Genomic DNA, 11,400 nt, shown 5'->3' on the forward strand with positions numbered 1-11,400 from the left:
ACATGTAGAGGTCTGTAATTTGTATCATAGGTACACTTCAACTGTGAGAGACGGAATCTAAAACAAAAATCCAGAAAATCACATTGTATGATTTTTAAGTAATTAATTTGCATTAATTTGCATTTTACATGACATAAGTATTTGATACATCAGAAAAGCAGAACTTTGCAATTACGGAGATCCTACATTTCCTGTAGTTCTTGACCAGGTTTGCACACACTGCAGCAGGGATTTTGGCCCACTCCTCCATACAGACCTTCTCCAGATCCTTCAGATCCTTCAATGCAGACTTTCAGCTCTCTCCAAAAATGTTCTATTGGGTTCAGGTCTGGAGACTGGCTAGGCCACTCCAGGACCTTGAGATGCTTCTTACGGAGCCACTCCTTAGTTGCCCTGGCTGTGTGTTTCGGGTCGTTGTCATGCTGGAAGACCCAGCCACGACCCATGTTCAATGCTCTTACTGAGGGAAGGATGTTGTTGGCCAAGATCTCGCGATACATGGCCCCAACCATCCTCCCCTCAATACGGTGCAGTCGTCCTGACCCCTTTGCAGAAAAGCATCACCAAAGAATGATGTTTCCACCTCCATGCTTCACGGTTGGGATGGTGTTCTTGGGGTTGTACTCATTCTTCTTCTTCCTCCAAACTTGGCGAGTGGAGTTTAGACCAAAAATCTCTATTTTTGTCTCATCAGACCACATGACCTTCTCCCATTCCTCCTCTGGATCATCCAGATGGTCATTGGCAAACTTCAGACGAGCCTGGACATGCGCTGGCTTGAGCAGGGGGACCTTGCGTGCGCTGCAGGATTTTAATCCATTACGGCGTAGTATGTTACTAATGGTTTTCTTTGAGACTGTGGTCCCAGCTCTCTTCAGGTCATTGACCAGGTTCTGCCGTGTAGTTCTGGGCTGATCCCTCATGATCATTGATTCCCCACGAGGTGAGATCTTGCATGGAGCCCCAGACCGAGGGTGATTGACCGTCATCTTGAACTTCCATTTTCTAATAATTGCGCCAACAGTTGTTGCCTTCTCACCAAGCTGCTTGCCTATTGTCCTGTAGCCCATCCCAACCTTGTGCAGGTCTACAATTTCAACCCTGATGTCCTTACACAGCTCTCTGGTCTTGGCCATTGTGGAGAGGTTGGAGTCTGTTTGATTGAGTGTGTGGACAGGTGTCTTTTATACAGGTAACAAGTTCAAACAGGTGCAGTTAATAGAGGTAATGAGTAGAGAACAGAAGGGCTTCTTAAAGAAAATATAACAGGTCTGTGAGAGCCGGAATTCTTACTGGTTGGTAGGTGATCAAATACTTATGTCATGCAATAAAATGCAAATTAATTACTTAAAAATCATACAATGTGATTTTCTTGATTTTTGTTTTAGCATCAATCTCTCACAGTTGAAGTGTACCTATGATAAAAAATTACAGACCTCTACATGCTTTGTAAGTAGGAAAACCTGCTAAATCGGCAGTGTATCAAATACTTGTTCTCCCCACTGTATTTACAGATAACGATGTGCAAGTAGAGACAAACCATACTGGTTTGCAAAAGAGCAGAAAAACCAAAAACAAAATAGGGATGAGGTAGGTAGTTGGTTGGATGGGCTATTTACAGATGGGTTGTGTACAGCTGCAGCGATCGGTAAGCTGCTCTGACAGCTGATGCTTAAAGTTAGTGAGGGAGATATACAGTGGGGCAAACAAGTATTTAGTCAGTCACCAATTGTGCAAGTTCTCCCACGTAAAAAGATGAGAGAGGCCTGTAATTTTCATCATAGGTGCACTTCAAGTATGACAGACAAAATGAGAAGAAACAAAATCCAGAAAATCACATTGTAGGATTTTTAATGAATTTGCAAAATATGGTGGAAAATAAGTATTTGGTCACCTACAAACAAGCAAGATTTCTGGCTCTCAAAGACCTGTAACTTCTTCTTTAAGAGGCTCCTCTGTCCTCCACTCTACCTTTATTAACGGCACCTGTTTGAACTTGTTATCAGTATAAAAGACACCTGTCCACAACCTCAAACAGTCACACTCCAAACTCCACTATGGCCAAGACCAAAGAGCTGTCAAAGGAGACCAGAAACAAAATTGTAGACCTGCACCAGGCTGGGAAGACTGAATCTGCAATAGGTAAGCAGCTTGGTTTGAAGAAATCAACTGTGGGAGCAATTATTAGGAAATGGAAAACATACAAGACCACTGATAATCTCCCTCGATCTGGGACTCCACGCAAGATCTCACCCTGTGGGGTCAAAATAATCACAAGAACGGTGAGCAAAAATCCCAGAACCACACGGGGGGACCTAGTGAATGACCTGCAGAGAGCTGGGACCAAAGTAACAAAGCCTACCATCAGTAACACACTACGCCGCCAGGGACTCAAATCCTGCAGTGGACATGTCCCCCTGCTTAAGCCAGTACATGTCCAGGCCCGTCTGAAGTTTGCTAGAGAGCATTTGGATGATCCAGAAGAAGATTGGGAGAATGTCATATGGTCAGATGAAACCAAAACTCGTCGTGTTTGGAGGACAAAGAATGCTGAGTTGCATCCAAAGAACACCATACCTACTGTGAAGCATGGGGGTGGAAACATCATGCTTTGGGGCTGTTTTTCTGCAAAGGGACCAGGACGACTGATCCGTGTAAAGGAAAGAATGAATGGGGCCATGTATCGTGAGATTTTGAGTGAAAACCTCCTTCCATCAGCAAGGGCATTGAAGATGAAACGTGGCTGGGTCTTTCAGCATGACAATGATCCCAAACACACCGCCCGGGCAATGAAGGAGTGGCCTAGCCAGTCTCCAGATCTCAACCCCATAGAAAATCTTTGGAGGGAGTTTAAAGTCCGCGTTGCCCAGCAACAGCCCCAAAACATCACTGCTCTAGAGGAAATCTGCATGGAGGAATGGGCCAAAATACCAGCAACAGTGTGTGAAAACCTTGTGAAGACTTACAGAAAACGTTTGACCTCTGTCATTGCCAACAAAGGGTATATAACAATGTATTGAGATAAACTTTTGTTATTGACCAAATACTACAATGTGATTTTCTGGATTTTTTTTCTAATTTTGTCTGTCATAGTTGAAGAGTACCTATGATGAAAATTACAGGCCTCTCTCATCTTTTTAAGTGGGAGAATCACCTGCAGCAAGAGCGACATCATTGATGTATACAGATTAAAGAGTCGGCCTGAGAATTGAACCCTATGGCACGCCCATAGAGACTGCCAGAGTTCCTGACAACAGGCCCTCCGATTTGACACACTGAACTTTATCTGAGAAGTAGTTTGTGAACCAGGCGAGGCAGTCATTTGAGAAACGAAGACTATTGAGTCTGCCGATAAGAATGCGGTGATTGACAGAGTCGGAAGTCTTGGCCAGGTCGATGAAGACGGCTGCACAGTACTGTCTTTGATCGATGGCGGTTATGATATTGTTTAGGACCTTGAGCGTGGCTGAGTGCACCCATGCCCAGCTCGGAAACCAGATTGCATAGCAGAGAAGGTACGGTGGGATTTGAAATGGTTGGTGATCTGTTAATTAACTTGACTTTCAAAGATTTTAGAAAGGCAGGGCAGGATGGATATAGGTCTATAACAGTTTGGGTCTAGAGTGTCTCCCCCTTTGAAGAGGGGGATGACCATGGCAGCTTTCCAATCTTTGGGGATCTTAGACGATACGAAAGAGATGTTGAACAGGCTAGTAATAGGGGTTGCAACAAGTTTGGCAGATCATTTTTAGAAAGAGAGTGTCCAGATTGTCTAGCCCAGCAGGGGGTGCTGATATGTTGGAAAGCATGGCCAGCCATGGAAAAATGCTTATTGAAATGTTCGTAGATTTATTGGTGGTGACAATGTTTCCTATCCTCAGTGCAGTTAGCAGCTGGGAGGAGGTGCTCTTGTTCTCCATGGACTTTACATTGTCTCAAACCTTTTTGGAATTAGTGCTACAGGAAGCAAATTTCTGTTTGAAAAAGCTAGCCTTAGCTTTCTTAACTGACTTTGTGTCATGTACTGTCATGTTGTGTCTTGTTTCTGTCCTTTCCCTTCACCCTGTCTCCCTCTGCTGGTCGTTGTTAGGTTACCTTTTCTCCCCCTCTTTCCCCCAGCTGTGCCTTGTCTCCTCCTAACTACCTCGTCACCCCTTTTCCCACCTGTTCCCTTTTTCCCTCTGATTAGTCCTCTATATCTCTCTCTGTTTCTGCCCCTGTCTTTGTCGGATTCTTGTTTGTGTTGTTCATGCCTGAACCAGACTATCGTCATGTTTGCTGCAACCTTGTCCTGTCCTGTCGGAACCTGCCGGTCCATCTGAGCCTACGTTTTGTTTTGTTATTAAAGAAGCTCTGTTTACGTTAATTCGCTTTTGGGTCCTCATTCACGCACCGTAACACTTTGTGTATATTGGTTCCTGACTTCCCTGAAAAGTAGGATATCGCCACAGGATGTTGTTGTGCTGGTCAAGGGCAGTCAAGTCTGGGGTGAACCAAGGGCTATATCTGTTCTTAGTTCTACATTTTTTTAATGGGACATGCTTATTAAGATGGAGAGGAAAACACTTTTGAAGAGCAACCAGGCATCCTCTATTGAAGGGATGAGGTCAATATCATTCCAGAATACCTGGGCCAGGTTGATTAGAAAGGCCTGCTCTCTGAAGTGTTTTAGGGAGCGTTTGACAGTGATGAGGGGTGGTCGTTTGACCACAGACCCATTACGCACGCAGGCAAAGAGCCTGTGATCGCTGAGATCCTGGTTGAAGACAACAGAGGTCTATTTAGAGGGCACGTTGGTCAGGAATATCTAAGAGGGAGCCCATGGTGTCAGATTTAGGGTTGTACCTGGTAGGTTCCTTGATAATTTGTGTGAGATTGAGGGCATCTATTTTAGATTGTAGGATGGCCGGGGTGTTAACCATGTCCCAGTTTAGGTCACCTAACAGTACAAACTCTGAAGATAGATGGGGCGATCATTTCACATATGGTGTCCAGGGCACAGTTGGGGGCTGCAGGGGGTCTATAACAAGCGGCAACGGTGAGAGACTTGTTTCTGGAAAGGTGGATTTTTAACAGTAGAAGCTCAAATTGTTTGGGCACAGACATGAATAGTATGAACATGAACAGAACTGTGCAGGCTATCTCTGCACTAGATTGCAACTCACTCCCTTTGGCAGTTCTATCTTGTCGGAAAATGTTATAGCTTGGGATGGAAATTTCAGGATTTTTGGTGGCCTTCCTAAGCCAGGATTCAGACACAGCTACGACATATGGGTTGGCGGAGTGTGTTAAACAGTGAATAAAACAAACTTAAGGAGGAGGCATCTAATTTTAACATGCATGAAACCAATGCTTTTAAAGTTACAGAAGTCAACGAATGAGAGCGCCTGGGGAATGGGAGTGATGCTGGGGGCTGCAGGACCTGGGTTAACCTCTACATCACCAGAGGAACAGAGGAGGAGTAGGATAAGAGTACGGCTAAAGGCTAGAAGAACTGGTCGTCTAGTGCATTCGGCACAAAGAGTAAAAGGAGCAGGTTTCTGGGCGCAGAAGAAGAGATTCAAGGCATAATGTACAGACAAGGTTTGTAGGATGTGAGTAGTGGCGATACCATTTAAGCCAGGTGCGGTCACCGCATGTGTGGGGGGTGGAACATAAGGGCTAGCTAAGGAATATTGAGCAGGGCTGGAGTCTCTACAGTGAAATAAGATTAAATGACTAACCAAAACAGCAATAGACAAGGCATATTGACATTAGGGGGAGGCATTTGTAGTTGAGTAATCATAGGGTCCATTGAGTAGCTAGGCGAGCTGGAGGCACGGCGATTCAGACAGCTAGAAGGCCGGGGATAGCAGCAGGCTAGCAGATGGGCCTCAGGGGGATGTCGCAATGGGAGAACCTGTTGAAACCCCCTTGGACGGTTACGTCGGCAGACCGGTCGTGATGGATCAGCGGGGCTCCTTGTCGGCAGCAAAGGGTCCAGGCCAATTGGGAAAAGCGGTATTGAAGCACAGAAATTATCTGATGGATTTCTTTGGCTAGCCGGGAGATGGGCCTAGCTCGAGGCTAGCTCCAGGCTAACTGGTGTTTGCTTAGGGACAGAAACCCCATCGGATGGTTACGTCGGTAGACCAGTCGTGATGGATCAGCGGGGCTACGTTTCGGCAGCAAAGGGTCCAGGCCAATTGGAAAAAGAGGTAATTGAAGCCCAGGAATTGCTTGATGGATCTCTTCGGCTAGCCGGGAGATGGGCCTACTTCGAGGCTAGCTCCAGGTTTACTGGTGCTTGCTCGGGACAGAGACATTAGCCAGGAGTAGCCACTCAAATAGCAGCTAGCTAGCTGCGATGATCCAGAGTAAAAGTTCAGAGCTTGCAGGAGGAATCCGGAGATGTGGTAGAGAAAAGCAGTCCGATATTCTCTGGGTTGATATCGAGCTGTGCAGGCTGGCAGGAGTTGACCGGGCTGAGGCTGGCAGATGTCCGAGTTAACGGTGATGACCGCCTGCAGTGGCTAACTGACTACTAGCTAGTAGCTAGTTTGCTGGCTAGCTTCTGAAGGGGGTTCCGGTTCTAAAGTGTAAAAACTAGAAGATCCATACCACATTGGGTGAGGCGGGTTGCAGGAGAGTATGTTCAGTCCGTAGATGGAAAATGAGATTTAAAAATGTAAAAAATATATACGAAATATATACAAAGAAAAACGATATATACAAGGGACGGGACAAGACAATCAATACAGACATCCCACTGCTACGCCTTCTTGGAAGTTTTTTCACGCAAAGCAGCCACAACTGCGGCAGGTAGTCTAGTGGTTAGAGTGTTGGACTAGTAGCCAGAAGGTTGCAAGATCGAATCCCCGAGCTGACAAGGTAAAAAATGTCTGTCGTTCTGCTGCTGAACAAGGCAGTGAATCCACTGTTCCTAGGCTGTCATTGAAAATAAGAATTTGTTCTTAACTTACTTTCCTAGTTAGGTAGAGAAAAATAAACTGTTACTAAAAGTGTCCATGATTGATTCTTTGAATGAAGAGATGGAGATAAAACGGTCCAGTTTGTGTGTTTTTTGCAGCTCGTTCCAGTACCAAGCTGCAGCGAACTGAAAAGAGGAGTGACTCAGGGATGTGTGTGCTTTCGGGACCTTTAACAGAATGTGACTGGCAGAACGAGTGTTGTATGTGGAGGATGAGGGCTGCAGTAGATATCTCAGATAGGTAGGAGTGAGGGCTAAAAGGGTTTTATAAATAAGCATCAACCAGTGGGTCTTGTGACGGGTATACAGAGATAACCAGTTTACAAAAGGGTATAGAGTGCAGTGGTGTGTCCTATAAGGAGCATTGGTGGCAAATCTGATGGATAAATGGTAAAGAACATCTAGCCGCTCGGGATCATCCTTACCTGCCGATCTATAAACGACGTCTCCGTAATCTAGCATGGGTAGTAGGATGGTCATCTGAATCAGGGTTAGTTTGGCAGCTGGGGTGAAAGAGGATCGATTACGATAGAGGAAACCAAGTCTAGATTTAAGCCTGCAGCTTTGATATGTGCTGAGAGAAGGACAGTGTACTGTATATCCATACTCCCAAGTACTTGTATGAGGTGACCACCTCAAGCTCTAAACCCTCAGAGGTAGTAATCACACAGGTGGGGAGTCAATAAAAATAGCAGCACAACATTGCTTAGAATCAAAAGCAATGGTGACATAATTTAGGACCTTTAAGGTTGCAGTGACACATCCATAACCTGAGCAGAAACCAGATTGCATACCAGAGAGAATACAGAGAGAGAACTGCTCCTTTAAGCTAATAACCTTGCCCTTCCGGATAACCTGAGTGCACTTATTTCTCATTTGCCTGAACAAGAGCCAATCAACCTGAGTATGCGTGTGCCGAGCCTTTCGCCAAATGGAATTCTTGAGTTGGAGTAACTCTGCCAGATCATGGTCGAACCAGGGGCTGAACCTGTTTTTTTTCTAATTTTCTTTATGGGGTGTTTGTTAACAATACCACTGAAAATGTAAAAAAAAAAGGTCCATGCGTCTTCGAAGCTGATTCTATACCAATTTACAGAGGCCAGGTCATGAAGGAAGGCTTTGCTCCTAAAAATGTTTTGCAGGCGTATGACAAATCAGGACAGGTCATTTCACTGAGCAGCCATTACGAAAACAGGCTGTTAAAGAGTGATCACTAAGGTCATGGTTTTAAACATTTAGAAATCTCACAGTAACAACTTTGCTGTTGCTTTTTTTTTAAACGTCTGCTACATTACTGCAGACATGGAAATCTGAGACATTCGATTGGCCAGCGATAGGCCTATAGAGCACTTGATTTGCTCTCCGGGCCCACCGGGAAGGCTGATTTTGAACCTTCAGACACATAAAATGGGAACACTTCGCCTACTGTGATTGACCAGTTGATGACCACTGATGTAGTTCTCTGTCTAGGAGTTTTTAGTTTCAAGGTTGTGACCGTTAACTTTAAATGGGACTTCTGTTTAAAACAAAAATTGTTGAATGTAAATATTTTGTAGACTTTGATTTAGATGCTTCCTATTGGGCATACCTCCATGGTTACCAGGCTGTTGACACACAATGGCCAACATCTCCTCAGTGACAGCTGCTTGGCAAATACCACCCTTTAATGAAAAAGAGGAGAGAAAGAAGACAAACATGTTGCTTGAGAGAAACTTGGCTGGAGGTCAGAGCCATAGGCAGGGCAGGGCACCTTGACTAGTCTGAAGTGTTGGAATTTCATGATCTGACCACTCAAGACTTCTAGTCATTAGGCATTCAAATTGTTTAGCCTACTTTGAATGGGGTAGAGGAATTGTCTTCTGCACAGCAGGTTGACACAAAAAAAACATATGGAACTGGTGGGATTGTTCATTATATTCATTCTAACAGTACAGTGCCTTGCGAAAGTATTCGGCCCCCTTGAACTTTTTATGGATATCTTTAAGAAATGGCTTTCTTCTTGCCACTCTTCCATAAAGGCCAGATTTGTGCAGTATATGACTGATTGTTGTCCTATGGACAGAGTCTCCCACCTCAGCTGTAGATCTCTGCAGTTCATCCAGAGTGATCATGGGCCTCTTGGCTGCATCTCTGATCAGTCTTCTCCTTGTATGAGCTGAACGTTTAGAGGGACGGCCAGGTCTTGGTAGATTTGCAGTGGTCTGATACTCCTTCCATATCAATATTATCGCTTGCACAGTGCTCCTTGGGATGTTTAAAGCTTGGGAAATCTTTTTGTATCCAAATCCGGCTATAAACTTCTTCACAACAGTATCTCGGACCTGCCTGGTGTGTTCCTTGTTCTTGATGATGCTCTCTGCGCTTTTAACGGACCTCTGAGACTATCACAGTGCAGGTGCATTTATACGGAGACTTGATTACACACAGGTGGATTGTATTTATCATCATTAGTCATTTAGGTCAACATTGGATCATTCAGAGATCCTCACTGAACTTCTGGAGAGAGTTTGCTGCACTGAAAGTAAAGGGGCTGAATAATTTTGCACGCCCAATTTTTCAGTTTTTGATTTGTTAAAAAAGTTTGAAATATCCAATAAATGTCGTTCCACTTCATGATTGTGTCCCACTTGTTGTTGATTCTTCACAAAAAAATACAGTTTTATATCTTTATGTTTGAAGCCTGAAATGTGGCAAAAGGTCGCAAAGTTCAAGCGGGCCGAATACTTTCGCAAGGCACTGTATGTACAGTATACAACATATTCTCCCCTCTCACTTTCAAGAAATGTATTTTGTTATCAATAATTAATAATTGCATTTTGAAGTAAGACAAACTATCTTGAAAACCGAAGTGAAACCTGTTGATTCATGTCTGTAGTGACAGGTAGATGAAGTGATGCACAGAGGGGCCTTGGATCCTGCTTTGTATAATATAATGAATGACATTAGTGAGACTCAGACTGTTATGAGAATTTTGTTCTCAATGTTCATAAACTGAACTTCACTTAAATTACTCTGTCTATTACTTAAGAATTTGTAAGGTTCTTATTGAAATGAAATATGCAGAGGCCAGTTTACAATAGTCAGTAAGGTTTATTTACGAGGACGCTGCTGTACATATACAAAGACATTCCTTTTATAGCTTTCTCTTACCCTACACACATACATACACACCAACATAGGGATTTTCTCATGAGTCTCACCACAGTTTATTACCACTCAGCTGACAATTCCAGTCTCCCCCAGATATGAGAGCTCTGGAGCCAGGTTGGTTCAAACATAGGTTAATGCACCTCTCCGTTCTCTTTCGACACACACATGCATTCCTTTCTTCCTAGGTCTAAGCTACATAACCCCTTCCTAATGAACAAATATTATTTATCATTATAGAAAGACAGGGTAGAATTATGTTAGTTACAATTCTACGTTAAATGTATACATCATTTAGTCATTATTCATAATAATCATAACACAGACAAATGGCTATTTTCAGCCACTGGCTAATACAGGATAGTTTGGTTGTGAAGGAAACCTCTGCTTCTCACCACCGGGCAAAGTCCTCCTTGTTTTCCCCTCCTCGGCCCTAGGGTCCTTCAGTTTTTATTCAAATGCTAATCTAGAGGAGGAAAAAAACACTTGGCCCTGCTAGGCATCAGTTCTAGTGTCCTCCCTGACTGACTGGTAATCGTCCGAAGGCCCTTTCTGGGTAAAAAAAAAAATAGGGGGAAAAGATGCTATAGGTTTAAGCCAATCAGTGTCCTTTTTTACTGAACATCACTGCTAAATGCTTTGGAATGGAATGAAGCGAGGAGAGGACAGGAGTCACATTCTCTGAAGGAGCATTATGAGGACGCTAGGGTTCTGACATCTCAATGTTAAGTCCCAACTCAGACCATGCCAGGGCCCCAGGAACAGGAGTGTTTCTTCCACATGTAAACTAACCAGGAAAAACTCTGGGACCTAGTTTTAGCCTTTGATAATAATTCTTAACTAGTTGTCCTGGTCACTTAAGTCTCTCATTAAAAAGTACGCCATAGGGCACACTGATTCTGCTATGTTCACATCCCTACATACAGCGGACCATATGGCATGCAAATACCTTGAAACAGTTTGATAAAGTGAACATTTCAAACACAGCGGACCATATGGCATGCAAATACCTTGAAACAGTTTGATAAAGTGAACATTTCAAACACAGCGGACCATATGGCATGCAAATACCTTGAAACAGTTTGATAAAGTGAACATTTCAAACACAGCGGACCGTTTTTTTTCCTTGAGGACCCAACACCGGCACATTTTGTCATTCAAGGCCCCCACACCAGCCCATTCAAGGCCCCCACACCAGCCCATTCAAGGCCCCCACACCAGCCCATTCAAGGCCCCCACACCAGCCCATTCAAGGCCCCCACACCAGCCCATTCAAGGCCCCC

Source organism: Oncorhynchus mykiss, chromosome 1, assembly GCF_013265735.2.
Source record: "Oncorhynchus mykiss isolate Arlee chromosome 1, USDA_OmykA_1.1, whole genome shotgun sequence".
In the NCBI taxonomy this organism is placed as follows: domain Eukaryota; kingdom Metazoa; phylum Chordata; class Actinopteri; order Salmoniformes; family Salmonidae; genus Oncorhynchus; species Oncorhynchus mykiss.